This window comes from Cupressus sempervirens, chromosome 11 (genome assembly GCF_028749045.1).
Source record: "Cupressus sempervirens isolate cs-2001-9-10 chromosome 11, ASM2874904v1, whole genome shotgun sequence".
Taxonomy (NCBI): domain Eukaryota; kingdom Viridiplantae; phylum Streptophyta; class Pinopsida; order Cupressales; family Cupressaceae; genus Cupressus; species Cupressus sempervirens.
The window spans coordinates 528,724,507-528,748,650 of NC_143128.1; the positions used below are offsets into that span (position 1 = coordinate 528,724,507).

A 24,144-nucleotide genomic window follows, 5' to 3' on the forward strand; every position below is an offset into this window, starting at 1 on the left:
CTGGCCTTGGGTAGAGCGCTTACCCATGGCTAGCACTTGGGAAGCACTTGACCTTGGGAAGCACTTGCCCAAGGACCAAGTAGGGCATAGGGTGGTGTAAAGGGAGATAGGGGTAGTGTAGGGGGTTAGTAGGTAGGTTAGTAGGTAGGTTGTTTTATTATTATTATTTTTGTTATAGTTTAGTTGTTCTTAAGTATTAGTTGTTAGTTTTATTGTGTTTAGTTATGTTATGTTGTTAGTATTAGTATTAAGTTTAAAGTTATGATATTTTATGTAATGCTAGTTTTAAAGTTAATAAAGTTTTCTTTGTTGTTAGTTTTAGAACTAAGTTAGTTTAACATTAAAAATGTAATATAGTTTTAGATTTTAAATTAGTTAGCATTTTTTTTAAATATATATATATATTGTAATATAATTTAGTTGCAATTATAGTTGTAATTTAGTTAGTTAGTTCTTAGATTTATTTAGTTGTTTTAATATTAATGTTAATTAGTCTTGGAATATTATTAGCTTCAATTTAGATATATGTAAAATTGATTTTAGTATTTTATTTATGTTAAATTTGTTTAGATTTTAGAGATGTTAGTATTGAATAGAATCTTGTTAATTTGGTTTTAATAAATTGGTTTATTAAATTAACTTTGTTAAAGATAGTTAGTATTAGATGTGAATATTAATGGGTTTAATTAAAGATGGTTAGTCCCATGTATCAGATTTTAGTAGACTAATTAATAATTTGTTTAATTAATGATCGATATCAATCTTATAAAAAAAGTTTTAATATCTTAATGATGTATTCCTCCACTAGAGTTTTAAACTTAAGATGTATTCTAGTGAACCTTTACTTCTCTTGCCACTAGTAAATTTAGGCTTAATTTGCGACGCAAAAAGGTCTCAATTTCAACAAGAGTACATGACTAAAGTGTCCAAAGTCGTCCTCGCACAAATTTGGTCAATTTTCTACCACATTCATTTCGCGTCAAAATTTTGACTACATAAACGTGGATCTACCGACACAAATTTTGTCGAGTACTCTAGTCAATGTAAACTGTTATTTTCTCAATTTTGACGTAAACTTGCCCAATTTTTCGTCGAAATTCTGACCAAAGACGCTTAGCTTTCGATGTTGGTGCTATACTCGCGACCTAAAAGGTTGCCAGTTTGGTGTCTCAATTGCGATGAATATTGGTGCAATTAAGACCAAAATGTGTCACAATTGAGACGCACTGTCCCATTTTTTTTTAAAGCTTTGCTCTCATAGGAGCGTTCAAAACTACACAAAACTTGATTATAAAGCGTAATTTCTTGATGCATGAGAGTCAAGGTATCATGCACATTTCTTCCTCCACACCATTGTTTTGTTCGTCAAATGATTTATTTTATACAAAAAAATGGGAAGGAGGAAGAAATGTGCACAATATCTTGTTTCCACCGAGCAATTATGCTTTACAACTCAAATTTTGTGGAGTTTAGAAGGCTCCTATGAGAGCAAAGGCTTTGCAATAATTGGCACAGCGCGTCTAAATTTTTGTTCCTGCAGAGAAGAATAAAATTAGGAAATAATTATTTATCAGGAATGAAAGCCAATAATTTCATCTATTTTTCAAACAGATAAACGTGACAAAAAAACTTACAGTCCCAATCACACCATCATAAGAGCACATATATAACTATAACTATAACTATCTAAAACCAACATAATTTACAAATATCCACAATTCAAATATTATCCCTTGATGTTTTCTTTAATAATGCTCCAATGCCTTAGGGCATTTAGTTAGAAACTTCAAAATTAATGCTATCAAGTTAGATGTCATTTCATAGCCACCAAGGATAAGGTGCATAATAAGATTCAATATCTCTTCATCCATAATGTATATTAATGCTATCAAGTTAGTTGTTATATTAATAACATTCAATATCTCTTCATCAATTATATACCTCTGGTTCTCGATGGAGATGTGCTCCAATCAATAGGAAACGTCATCATGAAGTAGGAGGTGAGGTTGAAGGATTTTATGGAGGCATTCGGAAGTTAATTATAGAGGAAGAGATTTTAGCCTGGAAGAAGTTGTGGTCAAAAGAATCACTAGAATGATTGATTGTTACATTAGAATTATCTTCATTTAACATTAAAGCTGCATGCATATTGGAATGGTTGACATCATCGTTAAGTGCATTTGATGATAGCACATTTGTTTAGGATATACATAGAGAATGTCAAGAGTGTTGTTGACAACTTTTTTATTTCTTTTGGCTTTTTCATGTTGGTTAGTCTACTAACCCTAACTCATCTCATCTAGGTCATATCAAATCTTGATAAAGGCTAGTTTGCAACAATTTAACTTCTAATAGCTAGTTTGTAAAAGTAGTTAAAATAACTTGTTAGTAATACAATTATCTTCATAAGGAGGTCTAATTTGCATTCTCAGTACAACACTCAACCAAATATGCTTTCAAAAGGTATTTAAACAACAATTAGATCTTGAAAAAATTAGATATGAAAGTGGAAATAATAATCAGGTCATGTACCTCTTCTTCATCTCGTTTGCGCTTGTTTTCCTTAACCTTTTCGTGAAGATTTGCAATGTACTTATCAGATATCTCCTAAGAGAAGCTTTCATCACTAATTGTCTTGAATATTCATATCCAATATATTTATAGCTACTACTAGTGTAAGGTACATGATAACTACCTTTAATTACTCACAATAAGATTAATTCATAATAGTGGCTCTTTTACCTGTATGCTTCCGCATCTTTGAGAAAAGGTATGCAATCCTCCCATTCTGAGGAAGCAACAATTTCTTGAAATGGAAAAACAATATATAACTAATTTATCGTTACATAGATAGAAATTCGTTTATGATAAGAATAGAAATTCATTCATATTCAGGATTTTTAATGTACAAAACTCTGTGAAATTTTACTCCAGGTGTAAAAGTAGTAGAGGAAAAAGAGATTGCATTAGAAGGATTTTTTCCAAAATGAATAATGTAAACCTTCAGAGAATAAAGCAAAGCCGTGAAATCATCTTCCAACCTTTCCCTCCTTTTTGCTTCTTTCTCTTCCTTTTCCTTTACTTGTTCAATCATTTCTTCAAACACAAGCTGCAAGCAATACATAGGATGTCAGTAAGACCTAACAAAATCATATATCCCAAAACAACTTGCATTACTTTCAACATTTGCAATTGTTTCAGTTTAACCTAATAAAAATCCATTATCCACTAATGAGAACAGACTAATGCATTTGTGATAGCAATTCACTTCCAACAACTACTTACCAATGTAAATGAGTCAAAAAATAATATAGCTAATGCAATGATCGAATCAGTTAGGAACCAGAGTCATATGGAACATAAGGATAAGATCCTTGTTTGTATAAATAGTAGTTACTAGGAACATAACAATATGTGACAATATTGTTCAAAGGCAAATACCAAATACTTTTATTGTGAAGTCTTCTGTAGCTGAGACAAAAAATCTAGAAATGTAACCAGAACAAACCTTAAGATTTGTTTCAGATGCAGCAGCCAAATCATATAGTTCCCCAATGGAGGCTTTGAACTTGTCAAGAGTCCATGCTGATGTTATTGCGAGCTGCAATCATTACATCAAAAAGATTACAATATATTTTACATCTAATGGAAAATCTTAAAGCACAAAAGGCACACCTTTCCTAACTCCATAACATCTTTTATGTTTGATTTGTCCTCCTGGTACTACCAAAGATACATATTCAAAAAATGGTTACATCAAAGGAATCAAACATACATTGCCTTGAGTAATAATGATTGCAAGCCTGATTGTGAAAGTGCAATTAAATCCTGCAATCAAATCATTAAAATATATGCAACTTTCTTACCTGCTTTTTCATCCCTTCTGCAACATCTTCAAACAAATCCTTGGGTGGTGAACTAGATGTATTTGAAGCAGGCTCTTTGCTTTATGATCCTCCAATTCTTTGCTTTATCAAAGAACTGGAGGATCATAAAGCAAAGAGCCTGCTTCAAATGAAGTGTGTCTTTGCTGTAAGCAGGCCAGTTGCTTTATGATCCTCTATAAATCTTCGAAATTCATCCCGATTTTTATGTTATTTTTGGCACAGTTCTTCCTGCATTTAAAAATATTCAAGTCATTCCAATATACAAAAATAAGACAGATGAAAACTATGGAAGCACACTACTCTCTCATTCTGGACAACCTTTTGAATCGTTTGTACTTCTTCCTCCTCCAAATCAAATATAACATGTCAAAATTTTAGGATTTTCTTAGGTCATTAGGTATGACAGCTTTTGGAAAGATAAGATGCCCGTAACCAAAGCCATTATTCACATAATGGCAACAAACTATTCATCAATCAAGATAAAAACCAAACAACTTTCCAAACATAGGCATTTCATAGCTATGCCATCTCCAGCATGCCTTCCAAATTAGTTAGTATCTTCTACTCAAAGCATGAAATTGCAATGTACCAAATTCCTAAACTAGAGAATTACTGGTATAGACAAAAGGTCATTGATAATTTAGATGATCCTACTAAACCCCTAATAAAAAGGAATTCCAGAATAATTAAACAACTTGCACAATACGAAACACTAAAGGTCATGAGGCATCACTCCACATCAAAAGCCCTTGCATTCACCACTTCCTATCATGTTTACATCTTGCAAGAAAATCCTTATTACAATATAAAAAATAATTATTTAAAGTACCTGGAAGCTTAGGACATTTCAAAGTCATTAATTCATTATCGTCAATCAACAATGATGTCTCCATAGATCCCGTGCTAGAAACATGGGTAGCTCTAGGAAATGACGGTGAATTATCACCAATAGATGTACTATGATCCACATTTGGCAGCGTACCAAACGGTGCATCTCCTACCACAAAAAAAACAATACACTATGTGATGCATCCCAAGATTAAAGTACATATTATCAACTCATAATTAACACAAAACCAAATATAGCAAAACAAGGATTTACTAGTTGGATGTCCCCTTGTTGTCGACATTGCAGTCGACAATCTCGTACGAGCATCCATCAACCTCGTAGGAGTCTCCTGTACTAGATGACTTGAACAATACATTGTTAGCAAAGACATTCTGAAATAATAAAAGTAAGAGTTAAGAAGTTTTGAATGTTCGAAATAAAAAATTCCTTCTAACTTGTCAACTAAAAGATTATTTTACCAGTGGTAGCTGGAACTCTGCTACTACCACCCTCACCGCATTGTCCTTGACCACATTCTGGATCAATTCCCAAAAATTCCTGCATAACAAGAATTTAGTAGTTAAAGTTTCTTACAACTCTTTAAAAAAATTGCATCAATAAAGTATTTTTGCACATATTACATATTTTACTTCACAACATAAAAGATTATAAAATATAAATCTTTATTGAACTTTTGTTATAACTAAATATTCATTGGAGCTTACTTCATAACATTGAGCTTGCGCTTTCAATTCTAATAGCCTCTTCCTCATCTCCTCGGGTTCCATATTTGCCTCATCCAAAATTTTCATTGCTTCTAAATTAATTTGCCTAATTTTTTTTTTCAACATTTTTATAAAATTGGGAGTATCGGCAATATCGGCCTCATCAGAATGCATAGCTAGTGGCTCGGTGGTCACTGCTACTGCTTTACCCTTATCCTGAACATCAAATTGTGAGAGGAATATCAGTAAAACTATCATAAAAACTCAAAAACTGTAAATAAAATAACGTAATAATATAACATTTTTCAACTATCTAATTTGTACAATTTCAAAAAGGTTTACCCTCGCTGAAGAAGGGGTGGGAGTAGCATCCTGCTGACCTCTATCATTTGTCGGATCCATATCATCCTATCACAAAGATTAAACATAAAAAAATTAGCTAACTGAAAGCAATAGATAGCAAAAAAAAACTTATTAACAAAATGGTAAATAGTACTTACAGCCCTCATGATAGTAACATTGTTTGTATCTATGCGATTTAAATGGTAATCAATTAGTAGTTCTTCCCCTGCACTTATTGATTTTATTGCACAAATAAAAACTTCATTCCCCTCACTCACCTCAAATGTGTAATTGGGTTGCTTACTAGTTGAAGCAGGTCGCGTGCTATTTATAAAACCTACAATATTACCTATTTCTTTTGGTCTCCCATCAATGTACATAGAAAATCTTTTACTTTGATCATTTTCTTTCCATTGTATATAATTAGCTGATACCCCATACCTACGCATACTTTTTTTATATCGAACAATCCACATCCAATCATTGTAATTGTAACATGGACCGACATACTTGAACAATTTGACAACTTTTTTGTAACATACCTTTATCCCATCCATGGAAAATAGGCCCAAACCATGTAATGAGGATGGAGCAATGCGATATATCCTCTCATTAACACAAAAATCTATGTTAATTGGAGGTAGCTCATTGGGTATCCATTCTTTCTCAATGTGTGAGTACCAAAAGGGCACCTTGATGTCACCTTTGGTCTCATCATCATAAGAACATGACCCCCCATTAGCAAGGAAAAATTGCATGCATTTATCAATTTTTTTCTATTCTTTTGACCTCTAGTTGATCTCCCTCTTTTAGTCGTACTACATGTAGAGCTTTCATCTACCATTTCCTCATTTCCCTCATTCGATGTAGATAGATCTGACAAGTACCTATTTGGTGGGTCCTGCAATCCATCAAATGGAAAGTGAAAGTGACATATATAAAATGTAGTAAGTTGAAAGTGATTATACAATTATATTTCTATACAAATCTTCTTTGTCTATATATACATTATATGATTGTATAATCTCTATTTATAACATACGTGCTTAATGATAAACAAGAAGAATATAAGAAAATTATGTCTATTTATTGACTTATACCTGCTGATCCATGTCACTGTGCCCAATCCATGCCAAACGGGTCAAATCTCCTATAGTCAATTGACTATTTGCAAAAAGGGTGACAATCAGACACAATATAAACATTGGTAATTATAAATAACCTATGTTGTAATCATTAGAAATGAACACAATAAATATGTAATCAAATTTCTTGAATATGTTAATCATTTACCTTAAGTTAGCTAAAAATTACATGATACACGTTTGCTACAAATAACTTAGAAGACAACATGAACAATAGGCAAAATCACAAACATGTCAACAGAAGGGGTGACGATGTACTTGTAGTCAATTGACTATTTGCAAAAAGGGTCATAATCAGACACAACATAAACATTGGTAACTATAAATAACATATGTTGTAATCATTAGAAATGAACACAATAAATATATAATCAAATTTCTTGCATATGTTAATAATTTATCTTAAGTTCGCTAAAAATTACATGATACATGTATGCTACAAATAACTTAGAAGACAAAATGAACAATATGTAACATCATAAACATGAACAAATTTACCTTATATATGGAATGCAAGATCGTCAACAGAAGGGGTGACGACGTTTGTAGTCATTGATTATCTTCTTCTTCTTCTTCTTCTTCTTCATCATCATCATCATCATCATTGCCATCATCACCATCATCATCGCCATCATCATCACCATCATCACCATCATCATCGCCATCATCACCATTGCCATCATCATCATCATTGCTATCATCATCATCATCATCGCCATCACCATCACCATCATCGTCATCACCATCATCTTGATCTTCATCATCTGCTTCTTCATCATCTTCAATATCTTCTTCTTCCATAACATTATACTTTATCGGCCTTCCTCTTGGATCATGTCTAACAACAAATGACCAACCCTGTTTATTTGGAACCTCTGAGTAAAACACTTGCTCACATTGGCTTGGAAGAACATAGGGCTCATCTCCAACTGGCTCAAACGACCTTGTATTGATCATTGTAAATCTATTATCATGTTGAATAACCGTTCTATCTGGATCATTTTGATTTAGTCGTAACCTGTACCATTTGACGACAAATAGAACTACTTTGAAGGTGTTAAATTCACACTCAATTATATCATCCAAGATGCCATAGTATTGATTTTGAGATTGTTGAGGATGTATGTCACTTCTAGATAATATATTGGTGACCTCAAAAACTACAGTTATCCCAGAATCATAAGTTTTCTTTGTGTCATCCAACCTTTTTATACGAAATTTGTGTCCATGATAGTACATAGCTTTGTGGTGCTTGACCTGCAATTTTTGAAGTCTGTGTAAATTATTTGCATCATGAGTTGATACGAAACATACGTCGAGTTATGATCACTAATAAATTTCTACGTACCTCTCCACCTCTTAAACCATTTACTAGATCAACTACCATTGGCATAACATTGGAATTTCCATTACGATGAGCTTCTGTAACCAATGAACCAACACCTTCCCATGTTAATGAGCAACCATTTTGTTGACATCGTTCAATCCATTCTGTCATCCAATCAAGATTGTTCGCAATCTACAAATGTATTGCATCCCACTCTCGACCACCTGTTTCAAATAAATACGCCAATTAAAAATAACTTATATTGAAGATTTATATGAATTAATTAACTACAATAAAATCTTAGATTTACCTCTCACTTTCCTCGATCTACCTTTGCCCATCAAGTACTCCCCTTCGAATTTGTTAATTGAGTTGGGATCCCAAATATGATCTACATGGATGTTTGCTGCAAACTTAAGACGATATTCAATAATGTACACCATGGTCTGGTATACCATATATCCCTCCACCATGGAACCCTCGGGATGTGCTCTCTGGCAAACCAAGCCTTTCAAAAATTTCAAGTGCCTCTCAACCATCCACATTGACCTAGTTGGTATAGGTCCACACAATTCAATCTCCTCAACTTGATGTATGAGGTAGTGTTTTTGTGCATTGAAAAAATTTGGAGGTAGACACTTTTGCATTTCACACATCAGAAGAGGAATTTTTCTCTTCCAATATTTTATATCTTCTTTATTGATTTCTTTAGATGACAACCACCTCATGTATTTTCCAAGATCATATATAACCTGTTTGACATTGTTGGCAAAGTGGTGTGGGAGAGATAGAGGTAGAACGTACTGCAATATTTGTAAAATGATCTTGTCAATATTTTATAAAAGAATGCAATTGAAACTACATGCAGTATATAAATATATAGTGAATACAAAATAACATGAATTACCTTAATAAATGTATGCCAATCGTGTGTTTTCAACCCTGGCCCAAATTCACTTTTATTTGATATGACATTGTTTATGTTCACAACAAATCTTGTGGGAAATCGTATTTTTTTTATGACTTCTTTTATAGCATTTCTTTGCTACTCTAACAATAACCAACTAAGGGAACTTGTATCAATCTGGTCTCCATTGTTATTTGGTCGAATACCATTTTTCATTGCATGGTTGGATTCTTCAATGTCACTACAAGTTTTGACAATTTGATCTTTGTCATGCCTTCCATCCAAGATTTTCCATAATGTCTCTGCTACATTCTTTCCAATATGCATAGGATCAAACAAATGCACAATTGGGAGTTTCTCATAGTACAACAACCTAGTAAATTGTGTAGGATAAATTTTTAGTCCTTTTGGAAGTTGGGAATTGATGTCTTGATGACTTTCACAACCATCAATCACATCATCAGTAAACAAAACACAATATCGAAATATAAATTTGAAACAAAAAGCATCAAATGGAATGACATTACCTCGACGATTTATTTTATTGTATGCCAACTTCCATAGGTGAGGTGTCATTCTCCGTGGCTTTGATGTAGTCTCTTCTAGACCATTGAAAAGATGTTTTTCGGTAATTTGGTACTTATGATTTCTGTGCAAAAAGTGTCTATTCTCATCAAACACCTGCTTTCTTAAACTTTTTGAATGACGAGATTTCGTCTTTGGACCACAAACTGGACATGAAAATTTACCCTTTGTCTGAAGACCTACAAGATCGTGTATAATTGGATTAAATGTGTTAACTTTGACATACCAAAAAAGAGGTGTCAAGAAGAGAACATACCACAAAAATGTGTTAGCCCAGGGGCATCGTGTATTGTCCATACAAGCATTGCATGAAATTGAAATTGTCTTTGTCCTATTGGTCTACAAATGTCATACATAGTAACCCCATTCCATAACACCACCAAATCGTCGATAAGGGGTTCAATATATACGTTGATATCTTTGACTTGGTACTTACCTAGTTGAATGAGCAAAAAAATTACATAATTATTTTGACCATTTGATGGATTAGTAATAATAAATTAATTTAGATGACCACTAAATCAAAAAATGCCTGGAACAATCAGTGTCAAAATTATGTGCTCTCTCTTTATGGACAACCAAGGAGGTATGTTATTGTTGATAACAAAAACAGGCCACACTGAGTAAGTAGATCTCATCTCTCCATAAGGATTGGCACCGTCTGCTGCCAATGAAAGCTTGAGATTATGAGGTTCTTCTTTAAAGTGTGGCCATTTTTCCTGTATTTCCTTAAATTTCGAACCATCTGCAGACATTCGCATAATGTCATCTTGACTTCTATTGTGTGCATGGTAATCCATAAATCGTGCCAAGCTATGGCACTTGAATAATCGTTGCAGATGTGGAATAATGGGAATATGTTGAAGAACCTTGCGAGGCACCTTTTTTGTTAATCAATCTGATTGATATCTACTGATATGACAAGTAGGGCATTGTGCTACAAATTCATGCTGTTTATAATATATAATATGATCGTTCAGACATGCATCTATTGTTTGATACCCCATTCCAATATCTTTCATGATGGCAGATAATTCTCTGTACGAGCGAGGTAGAATGTTTGATGGTGGTAACAAACACTCACCTATCAACCTACAACCAAAAATATAATTTCTTAATTTAAAGAATATTAATTGCTACACGAACCCAATGTTAATTGTAAGGGAACTACGAGTAAAATAATGAAAGAAGATGGCATACCTTAACATACATGTCATTGCTACATTGGATAAACCATTCATTACCTTCAAGTTCACCAATAGCAATACAGCAGCAAGAAGAGTTGGTTTGGAGCCTTCATATAGGGGCTGCTTTGCCTTCTCAACTAAAGGTGCATCAAACTCTACATCATCATCAACATCATCATCATCATCATTATCATCTTGATCATCGTGATCTTCATCATCCTGATCTTCTTCCATGGTATCATTACCTTCTACTTCAATATTCACACCTCCATGTTCCCTCGTTTGGAAATCTGCATTCTCCGAATTGTCATGGTCCATAACATGAAACTCAGGGATGTTGACCTATATGAAAATGATTACCTTATATTAACCATGACCATGATGTCATCATCAAATCATGCCTCATGTAATGTATAAACTATTAAAATACATACCAATGGGTGATACTCGTTTCCCCCTTTAATGTGATCATGTTGCCTACAATGTTGCTCAGCTGTTGTGATTAGATATCTTCGAGTCTTTAAGCCCTTACACATTTTGTAAGGACAATAACATTTTCCATCACCTTTTCTTTTTAAGTTATACTGCAGTCTAGCAATTGCCTCCCTATTTTTTTGTGCGTTGATATCGTCAGACATGGTCTTTCTTGAATGGAATGACTTGTTGGTGGAAGAAGGATGATTTGTTTGCAACCTGCAGATGGAGTAGTAAGAGGAAGACACATATAAAAAGGAGTATGGTCTCTAAACCAAGTAGGAGTTAGGACATGCTAGAGTGGGGTCAGCCCAAGCTATTTTGGAATCTTGAAGAACCTGGTAAAGGGTATCTAGAAAGGTGAAAATAAACAAGTATTTTTACAGCTACAAAGGAGGAATCAAGAGCATTATAAATAATGAAGAAGAAACTTAAATCCATACAAGTTCACCTTTATTTACAATTTGACCTTTTTGCAAGTGAAATATGACAATATACAAAATTTCCAATCACATTTTCACTTAAAAAAGAACACCAAATATACCTTTGCTACAATATCTTCTTCAAATTCTTCGCTATCAGATTCTTTAGAACTGCAAGCTCCTGTGTAGAAAAAAGATGAGATGTACTAAGTAATTTTTGATGGGAAATATTTAAACAAATCAACTATCAAAAAAACAATTTATGAAATTCAGTTGCTTTATTATGTACTGAAGACTTGGCAAGATGTTCCCAAGTCTATCTATAGAATGCCTATCTACATGGTTGTTTGCAAATAGTCTAGTATGGTGCCGCTTTTGAACAACAACAAATGTCACTGGGGCTAGTAATTTGGCTCAAGAAATGCACAAGCCTGTTGACACCACAGAACCTTTAGTTCATCATATAGCATTCAGTTGTCTTCTTTAACAAAATCCAAAGAGAATACAAACAAACTAATGAACCGTGTCTATCTCAATTGAATAGCAAGTACTATAGTGAGTGTTAGGAAACTGACCTTGCGAATAGCATCGAATTCATAAAGTATTAGGAAAGTGACCTTGCTGATTAGTTTAACATAGATTGGTGAATAGAAAATTCATAATAAAAATCTGATTTTTTTTCACACTTGTTCAAACCATATAATGAAACGACAAAAAATGAATTGTATACAAAGACCATATTGTAGGTTGTCCAAGTTGAAAGTGAATAGATGACCTTTATGGGGTGTTGTACCAAGTGGAGCAAGTATGTGAGAGCTTGAAGATGAAGGGCTCCTATTTTGGGGCCAATATTTGGTGGTTTCGAGGTGCCTAGGGAGAACCTTTGATGCTAAGTCTTAGTTATGTAGACTTTGGTGAATCTGGTGAGCTTTCTACAAGTTTGTACCTATTGTATCAACAACCACTATGCCCTATTCCAGACCTTCAGTATTCTGATTGACATCAATTATAAGTGTGCATCCAGATGTTAGCTATAATTGATTAGGGTGGCTTTTAGTGTGTATCAGTCTAATTTGACATGTGTGATGGCAGTATCAACTTGTTATCAGCATCTTACATTATTTAGAAGAGGTGTAGTTCAGTGGGTAAATGTTCAGTCATTCTGGGAATGATATTCTATGCTTTCTGTTAGGTTAATTTGTGTTGTTGCAGCAGTCTGATTTTATAATCTGAATGTTGTATCAGTTTGTTTCAATAATATTCTTCTTATTTTGCTATATTGTAATGCATCTCACTATAATGTCCCCTTTTTGACATGACATTCAATAATAAAAAGTAAAAATATAAAAAATTAAAATAACATGTAATATAATTATAATTTAATTAAGTTTAGTGAATGATCAAAATGAATGCAATAAAGAGTTATGAATATTGAAGGATTAAGATATAAAGGAGAGACCATTCAATATTTAAATTTATATTGGAAAAGGTAGAAACGAATACTTATTGATTTAACTCAATTTATAATTGTTATTTAAATATTTCTTAAAATAACATAATCCTTAATCTTTTTTTTAAAATTCTCTTCCAACTATCTCTATTTAGTGCCTACCATGTTTATGTGCATGTTTTTTATGTGTTTTGGATAATAAGTCTAATTTAATTTGTCTATGGACTAAGACCTTAAATTATTGAGCTTCTCTTTGTTTTGTGAAAACTATAGCATTCTCTACTTAACAGGGCCAACCACGTGAAGGTGGAAGCTCATCATGGCCCCTCCTAGGAGTCTCTTATGACCCTTTATGACATTTTAAGAGCTCTAAGATTTATTCTTAGGAATTTTACGACCCTGTCGTAAAGGGTCATAAGGGATCTTAGGACACAACAACTAAGAAATATAATTGTAAGCATCATGGTCACATTTTTTTGGAATCAATGTAATTGAGTTGTATACCCAAGCGACGAAGTGCATCTAGAAAATGAAACTACAACCTATTGGGATTGAGACAAACCTTATAAAACAAAAGCAGCTAGGAATGATCGCTTGCCAATATCTGTTAAATAGATTTGTTGGAGGACCTTGTATTCATGAGCTAGGAATGATTGCTTGCCAACAGTTGTTGAATACATTTGTTGGAGGACCTTGTATTCATGAGCTACAGATGTATTCAGCAACTGTTGGCAAGCGATCATTCTTACAAATGAATTTGACTTGGAATTGAAGGTGTGGAAGTTGCTTTGCATTGCTTGGGTACACAAACCAATTAAGTTTCCAAAAAAATGTGACCATGATGCCTACAATTATGTTTCTTAGCTATTGTGAAATCTACATATTTGATAGGATAAGCATTTGAAGTTTATGTTGTGAATCCACTAAATAGGGTCAAGATTTGATTTGGGAATGTTGGTCAGATGATCTGAGAGAAAGAATGGACAGACAGATGGAGAGAGAGATAATACAAGTGGTAGAAAGAGCCATGCCATTTGCAAGATGCCACCATCCTTTTGGTAGATCAAAGGAAAACATGGTAAGGACTATAATACACATTGTCCTCAAGAATATTATCTAGGAGTCTTTCTATCACTTGTATTATCTCTCTCTCCATCTGTCTCTCAACTCTTTCTCTCAAATCATTAGACCATCATTCTCAAATCAAATCTATTAAATCAAAAAAAATAAGTTTGACCCTATTTAGTGAATTCATAGTTTCTTTTGCATTCAAGACCGGGATTAATGCATATGTAGTAGCCTGACACCAATCACCCATTACATGTCAACTATTAAAGCTTGTCAAACAGTTGCTGAGTTGTACTTCATAAGAGTTAGGTGCTCCTGCACCATAGACGGAGATGCTGATGCAAGGTATGATGTTACTGACTTCCCTCTTAGCACCCTAGTCCACCAACTCATACATGAAACCATGGGACAAAAAAGAAAAAATGTTGGATTTAAAAGCTTTTCCGATCGGTTATTAAGAGTATGAACGAGGTCTGCATGTCAGATTCAAATGAAGCCCTAATATTCATTCAAAGCCCCCACACCAATATCGGCATGGAGGCTTCGAGTGAAGCCCCTTGGGACCTTCATTCAAAGATTTGGCTTCATTTGAAGCCCCTAAAATTTAGCTTCCCCACTTTCCATGATAGAAGCCAGTTGTTTTACAAGAGTCAAAAACAATTTGTCCTCCATTGTAGAAGCCACTTGTAATACGCAATTGTTTCATGCAAATCAGAGTCCACAGAATTTACCATCAATCTCTTTCAATAGCTTACTCTATCTTATCCACTGCACAATAATTCAGAGGAATGTGCCAAGGCATTCCAAATCTTTGCCAATGTATAGACAGGTGTCTTAAAATGGACCCACATATAAGATAAGATTCAATGTATATCTGCACGAAATGAAGCTGAATTCTGAAACCATTTAGCTTTCATTTATTTCAGTATGGCCCATTTAATTTGCTATATAAATGTCAAAATGCAAGAGATATTGAATTGAGTATAATAAAGTAGAGAGGAACAATCAATTTCTTTGGTAAATGCAGTGAAATTGAAGTGTGTAGCATTTGCTGCACTGCCATTATTACCAACACAAGTATCTTAGTGTGAAAGGAAGAGAAGGAAATCAAGAGGTCAGGTGAGGTATGCATTCAATGTGAGTTCAAGTAAAAGTGTGGAAGTGGAAAGAGAGGAGAGGATTGAGATTGTGGAAGAGATTCTGTCTGGAGAGTGGCCTAAAAGTCTTTCTATACTCAATTTTGAGGATTTGTCAGTTTACTATGAACCACTTGTCTTCAAAGCTCACGTAGATTTTGTTATAAATGTTTTTGTTATTATGTATTAAGTTTCAATAGATTCAAATCTAAGATTTCCAAGATGAAAAATTTACAATTTAATTTGATTGTCTCAAATTGCTTTTATCAATTTTTGAAATCACACCCATCATCAGAATTATATAGATCTCAAAAAGTAGAAAAGAATTATGAACTATAATTAATTTTCATGATTCTTAATTCAGATATATAAATCAGAATTGAGGTGTCTGTAAGTGTGAGGAAGCCAAAACTTATGGACAAGAGATTTTTCTATTGAATGTTTATGGCAGAAATGATCAAAGGCCCTGTATTTGACAGTCACAGGTTTTTGACAATTTGTATAAAGTTTTCCCTTTTATCTAATACAAGCTTATGAATTTTGAATCTATTTTAGTAAAAAGAACAACAATACGGGCATCCACTTTGGCTTCCAATAGAATCCTAGGTGGATCCATTTACCACTCAAATTTATGTTTGCTCACTCCTTAGCTTTTTCCTTGGAGTCGAAATAAATTTTAAAGAAAATATTAATAGATTATATAAATAAATCTTTTAAATTCACATATGTGCTAGTTTTAACATCTGAAAAATTTAGTTAATTTTTTTTACATTTACACTAGCCTATATCTTTTTCATAAGAAATATTTTGGTATTAATTTTTTTTTGTAAAGATTTAATTTTTTCTTATAATATATTACTATAATAAAAATATATTAAAGTAAATATTAATTGACATTGTGGTAAATATTAATAAAAATATATTAAAGTAAATATTACTATAATAAAAATTATGAAGACAAGGCAGATTTTGTGTTGCTGAACAAGAAAGCATATTTCTAACTAAAGTATTGACATAAAAAGTTTAGTAACTATCCTAGAAAGTAATCTTGGCGAAAGAGAGCATATTCTTAAAGTAGTGACTTGGTAGAAATCCATTAAAAGTGTCCATTAAAAAACACAATATAGCCTGAATATGTCAGTATATGGCAGAGAGTTTTACATGGCATTCCTAGGATAAATAGAATAGTAGTCAAGCCCTATTCAAGAATGAAAAAGATTGTTATTTTCCAAGGAGAGGACTTCTATCAAGACGAATCATTAAATGTGGAGTGCACTTTGTAACAGACACAAAAGATTGCATGAAAGTTGTGAAAGGGGTGCAGAAGATGCTCACTTTTTCCTTGCAGAGTAACAAGTAGTTGGTGTTGTTGTTTCTATTAGTGTGAATTATGCAAAGTAGCCAATTGCATTTGATAAGAAACTCAGTGTCAATTCAGACGACATCCATTTCAAAGGAAGAAGACCTGATAAAGATAAGGCTCTTCAAGCCGTAAGGAGATCAAAAGTGTTCAAAATTCTAGAACCCTACACAGTCGAGAGAAGACAGAGTGTGCAGAGTTTCCCCTAATAGTTGAGATCATGAACATAATCCAAATAGACAGTTCGTGGAAAGTCGCATAGTATGAGTGAAGAATCTAATGAGATGATACACTGCATATCATAAAAAGGATGCCCCAAAAAAGAGTTACAGACTACAATCCTCATCCCTAATTATGTAATATGATCTATGCCAGAAGCTAATCATGTCACTAAACATCTCTTTGACTCCCTAAAATCTCTACCCTTAGTTTCACCATTTTAAGATTTATGTATTCACCCATGTTTTATACAATTTTTTACATTTTTTTGTGCAATTTTCCAATCATACCCTCAATAGACATACCCGTAGTATACAGTAATAAGTTGAAAGATTGACCACATGATGACCATTTTGACTGTGATGTTAAACGATGTCTTGCATGGGCTATATAATTGAGATATTGAATAAGTTTCAGGAAGGTCCATTTTTATTATGGTGTGTGATGTGGTCTTGTTGAATAAAAGATTTGGAAAAAGATGTGCGGTGTAAATGGCATTCAAGTATGAGTGTTGTGGCCTGCCACCCAACTCATTTGTTCCCCAATACTATGAGAAGCAATCTCTTCAAAGATTTATGTAATGTTGTTTGGCTTCCTATAAATGCCTATGAAACCATCTAATTCAAGTAAAATATCGAAAATTCAAAGATAAAAGTTGTTTCTTTGAAAAGCCGTTGTTTTGAATGACCCACTGACCATTTTTATCACTATCTGATATAAATGGTTAGTGATAAAAATGGTACTGTGATCGGTTGGAGTTCCTTCACAAATGAGAATAAGTGAAATGTTATGCCTATACAAATCAAAACATTGAGCCAACTTTAATTTTATACAATAACCAATTAATATGAATGCAAACTATCATAAACCCATCAACTGATGTCAAAGCATAATGCAGTAGATTGTTTGAAAGCAATTTCAAATGGAAATAGAAATGAAATGCACCCAATACATTATTTTAAAGGCACATTGCAATGGTTTTCATAAATTAGTCTAATGGAATCACATGGAACTCCTCAAAATTTCAGAGGTGGCCTCAAAATTTCTACAATCAAACGCACCAGATCAGACGTGCCCTCGCGCCAATGTTGATGGAGACCCTCACGCCAATGTTGATGACCCTCGCACCAATGTTGATGGAGACCCTCGCGCCAAAGCCAGATGAAAAGGATCTATAGCAAAGCCAATGTTGATGGAGACCCTCGCTCGCGCCAAAGCCAAATGAACCTCGCGCAAAAGCCAAATGAAATGTTTTGCCCTTTTTTTTTTGTTTTATGCTTCCCTGTGTGTCGCAATTCCGACCAAAATAATTGGTCACAATTGCGACCAACACGGGCTAATTATTAAAAAAAAAAAAAATTGCTTTATAACGTGACCAAGCAACCCATTTAAAAAACTTGGTCGCAATTTTTGGTCACAAAATGAACTCAAATGCACTAGTGTGCAGGAATCAAATTAAAACTTTGAGCACTCTAATTATTATAATTTTAAAAAAAAAAAAAAATTGTTGTGTGTTTTAGTGACACAGATGAGGCGCTAAAACTCTTCCGTCTAATGCAGATGAAGATGATAAAAAAGAGTCATTTTACTGCAAGCAGCGTTGTCAAGGCATGCACTGCCCTGTCAGTTTTTAAACATGGCAGAGAATTGCATGCCCACATTATAAGAAGTGGGTTTGAATTGGATATTGTTCTGTACACTACACTAATTGATATGTACTGGAAAGGCGTGAGCGAACTGGATGCATGTAAACTGTTTGACAAAATACCACTTTGAAATTTGATTTCATGGAATGTTATATCAGGTTGTGTACAGAACGGCTTCGAGGTGAAGGCAGTGGATCTTTTTCTAAAAATGCAGGAGATGGGTTTCAATCTCAATCAATACATCAATTCCAATATGATAAAGGTATGTGGAGGTTTGCTACTAGCGGAGATGGGTAAACAAGGTACATGCTCTTGTTTCTAAAGCTGGATTGGAGTCGGATGTCATTGTTGGGAGTGCATTAGTTGATGGTTATGTTAAATGTGGGAATATTGAAGCAGCACAGATTGTATTTGGGAGAATGTCTGGATGGGATGTAGTTTCATGGACCACTATGATTGTGGGCTCTATCCAGGTTGGGAGGGATGATGAGGCTCTTGAAATGTTTCTTTCAAATGCTGGAGCACAATCTCATGAAACCGAACCACTTCACATATTCAGGAGTCCTAAAGGCATGCTCCAATTTAGCTGACATGGAATCTGGTAAACAAATTCATGCACACCTTATGAAAATATTATTGGAATCAAATGTCTCCGTGGGCAATTCTCTTATTAGCATGTATGCCAGGTGTGGCAATATAGATGATTCGCGGAAAGTATTTGATCTGATGTTAAGGAGGAATGTGGTTTCATGGAATGCTATGATCACAGGGTATGCTTTGCATGGAAATTGTAAGGAGGGGATTAAATTCTTTACGCAAATGCAACTTGCTGGGATTAAACTGTTGGTAGCACTTTATTTATTTATAAAGAAGTCAGCAAGGTTGAAACTGTCAAGGAAAGGGTCACTAGTTATATAGAATCTACATATTCCATCCCCAAATTCCACTGTGGAGGATAGATTTCATCAGTAAACTTCTGATGAACTGTGACACATTCATTACCCACTTTAGATTCTTCAATAGCAAGCAATTATGCAATGATCATAAACAGAGACTACAAAAACCCGAAATGAAAACAAGAACCTAAAATCGTTTGCCTTAGACATACGATTGAGCAAAGAAGGGTGAATGGAGGGAAAGCAGACATTATTATTAAAAGAGGTAACATCTCACCATAGTAGTGTGAATAGGAAACGTGAAAAACGAATACAGAATCACAGATTCACAATTGCCCAAACTTTTGTGGATTCTTAAATCGTCGGTACGTATCTAATCAATCCGTGTATATATTTATAAGATTGCAGTGTGAAAATACAGATGTTTAATTCATGCAAAACGATTTCCTCCACAAATATTTTCCCAAAGGAATGGAGAGGTTCTATGCCTTTGAACTGCAGTCTACATGGGCTTTTTCTGCATGAGACTATGCTGCCATAATATAATGGAGATCTTATGTATTTATTTTCTCTCTTCAATGGATGTTTATTAAGTTTTGTAATCTCTTTTTATATTTATTCTATTGCATTTTTTTTAAATTTAAAAAATAAATTAAAAGTTGCAGAACAGAAATGTGCATAAAAGAGAAAAACTCCGAAATCATGGATGTTTTATTTTATTTGTAGATAAAAAAGAACAGTGAGATTTTTCTATTAAAGCAAATTGTCCAAAAGGATGATTAGAAAAATAGAAAACCGAAAATAAACAGAGATAAAACAACAAAACAATCTTCTGGTTTCTTCTTCGTCAAGTAAAAGCATCAATACAGATTATAACACAATTTAGGCATAGTTTCACAGTTAAGGAACTTAACAGCCAACTGGAACTGATAAACAACTCTGCAATTCTTTATTTATTCTGACACAATCTCTTCCAATTTCTATTACAGACGTATTTTAACTACGTAGGGTGACCCATTTAGGGTTCATATCTCTGTTGAGCTGTTGTGCTCACAGACTTGTACCTATGCTGATATTTTGTATTAGCCAATTTGAGTGACTCAAAGTGTTCCGCTTGCCCATTACAACCAAAAAGGAAAGAAAAGAATAAGATACGACCGTGTAGAAGCTCATTCATTCATGACATTAATTTAACTCTTCCTTGGCCTTTCAATTGGTCCTGCAGGGGATGGCCCTCTGAAACCCAAAGTGATTTCATCTTCAACACAGCAATGAAAGGGAGCGGCTGAAATGTTCCTCCTTCTATTATCATCACAAATTTTACACAAGATTTTCTGCTGACCCCCTTGTCTACAAAGATTGTGAGGCGGTAATGGGACGGGGACTTCCAGCTTAGACTTTTCAGCTTGGAATATATGAGACTGCACTTGCATCCTCTGTAGATTGACGCCCATTGGAGCAAGTGGAAGAGATTGAACAACACCAGGGAATACTAATCTGGCAGAGAATGGTACCAAATTGCAGAATCTTGCATTGTATCTGCCAAGATCATGAGGTAGTCTAAACACTTGATGCCTGTGATTTTGATTCTGCAACATAAGAGACTGCACTCTTTGTAGATTCATGTCCATTATAGAGAATGGTACTGTGATAAGGAGCTTCTGCCAAATTTCCACACCTCCAAATGTCTTTATACAGATCAAAGGTGTTGAATACTGGTTGGGAGGCATCCCAAATTTCAAGCTCATCTGAATCTGAAAACGTTCCAATGTAAAAGGAGAATGCACATGTGCTAGAACCATCTCCATAATCAAATCCAGTAGTATTATCTGTTAGGAATAAGGTGTCTCAACCTTGTATAATTCTTATTCTTATTATTATTTGTTTTGTAAAATGTATTTTTGCAAATAATATGTAAATGTGAGTGTACATATCTAGTTGGCATGTTGATCACTTACATGTGTCGGCATCTTGAAGTGTGTGAAGGAGATCATGGCTGAAATGGTTATGACGGATTCCTATGACGCGTAAGAGCTATTTAAGGAATGAGTTATGACGGGTGTAAGAGCATCTTATGACATGAGGCCTATTTGGGCGCCCAAGAATGAGTGGTTGGGGTGTGTAAGAGAATATGCCAAAAATAGGTTGGTATGATGGATTCCCTTACACTTCTCTTGTGACCGCTATTTTTGGCGGATTCTATGACAAGCTGTCATTGTCTATTCAAGGGATGGACACCCTTTTCTTGGTACTGGATGTACATGTGGCATTGTGCATGTTTCTTGGTAGTTGAGCCATAAAAAATGCCCAACTCCTTTGTGGGCATGTTGTCGGGTCTTAAGATGTTCATAAAAGGAGTATTGCATGTTGTAATGCAATAGAGAGTGAGAGATGAGAAGATATTTGCACAGGGTTATGCTGCCGGATTTTCTCTAGAATGGAGCAAGATGTAAATCTCCATGTGAAGGCTGAAAATGTATTATAATTTGTTGCTGAATAATACATTAGCTTGATGGTTTGGAGGGTGAGGTTTTTACCTGGAAAGGTTTATTATAGAGAATGGTACTGTGATAAGGAGCTTTTGCCAAATTTCCACACCTCCAAATGTCTTTATACAGATCAAAGGTGTTGAATACTGGTTGGCAGGCATCCCAAATTTCAAGCTCATCTAAATCTAAAAACGTTCCAATGTAAAAGGAGAATGCACATGTGCTAGAACCATCTCCATAATCAAATCCAGTATTATCACCTACAAATATCTCAAACCAAATTCCACAATTCTGCCTTCAGTGAATTGCTTTTACAGATTGAATCTTCTTGTACAAATGAAATCCTTTCATAAACTCAATTCCTTTGCTTTTACGGATTGAGTCCCTTCTTGTATGAATTACTTTTTCAAACTGAAACCTTTCTGCCCTATTTATTGGTAGTTCATTTCATTCATCAACTTCAATCCCTGAGTCAAAAAACTATATTTAGGTACTTGAGTGGGAGTTGCTCTATTTAGAGATTTTCATGCTTTTTTGCATGTAAGTCTTCAAGTCTTCAATTAGTGTAAAAAACATGTAAAATCTATTTCATATTTGTTTCTTACTCTGCCTCAAAACAATATAAACTTCAGTTAACTCTATTTTTTTGATACAAAAGCATGTTAAAAAATAAATATATTTATTAATTTTAATTTTTGAAAATTTTATATTTATACTTGTTATATATTATATTTAGAGATGTTAAATATATTTTAAAACTATGTATAGAATATATATTATTAAAATTTTGAAGTCTTTAGTATAAAATACATGTAAAATCGATTTCATATTTGTTCCTTACTCTCCCTTAAAGCAATAAAGACTTCAGTTAACTATATTTTTAATAGAAAAGCATGTTAAAAAGAAAATATATTTATTAATATTGAGTTTTTAAATTTTCATATTTATACTTGTTTTATATTTAAATATATTTTAAAACTATATGTAAAATATATATTATTAAAATAGAACAATTTTTAGTTTGTATATTTATTGTATTCTATATTTCTTTATTGTTTAGTGAAGTTTTATGGTTTCTATTTTATATTAGAATTTTTTAATTTTTGTATTTACAAGTATCTCAAACTATTGAGTACTTAAGTACAAATAGTTATTTATTTTGTTTACTTTATTCTTAAATAATTAATTTATTGTGAAAATAAATTAATTTGAATATTAAAAAATAAATTAAGAGTTACCTTATTGTGGTACTCTTTTATGGAGATTGTGTGATGTAGTCAATTTTTTATTTTTACTTTTGTCTATATGATCTTCTCAATAAGACATTTATATGAAATTAATTTGATCATAGTTAATTGATCTAGAAATGCTTTCCACAGAATTAGAATTTAATCATTTAAAATATTTTAAGTTGTACTTGATTTTTAAGTATATCATTATTAGAATAGAAATGTTTTAAGATTACAATTTCTTAGAAGCAAATATATATTTATATAACAAAAATCCTATAAAAATAAATTTTAAATCATTATGCCACTAATTTATGTAATCACTGGTTGAAAATTGCCGAAATGACTTCTAATATTTAGAATTTCTATTATCTTAAGCCAAGCAAGTGGTCGGCACAATTTTGTGTATTGTTGTGTAACTATGGAAAACTACCTTAACCCTGGATTAATCTCTTTGCAAATGTAGATACTAGATAACAATTGAGATATATTTTATTCAGTTGGTAGTTGACCAATTTGACTGTTTAAAGGCAACGCCTTAGTTTTTGGCTGCTTTTAATTAAAAAATAATTGAGATATTTTAAGAATAAAGTTAAGATAGCACTTTAATTATTAAAAAGGTGACAAAACATGTCTAATATCTTTTATGATTTCTTATTAATTTCTTATTTTTAACTTAAAATAAGCGAGAATACATGTTTTAAATAACTTAATAATTTCTTTTTTTTTTAACTTAAAATAAGTGAGAAAAATTAAATCATTAAATTTTAAATTATTTAAATAAAATATTATGAAAATTAAATTCACTTATACATAGATTT

The 24,144-nt window shown here is 33.2% G+C and overlaps 1 pseudogene; it reads left to right on the plus strand.

Moving 5' to 3' along the window:
- Positions 1-19,627, plus strand: part of LOC149530701 (pentatricopeptide repeat-containing protein At4g13650-like) — a 31,296-nt pseudogene extending 11,669 nt beyond the window's left edge.
- Positions 19,628-24,144: the final 4,517 nt, after the last annotated feature.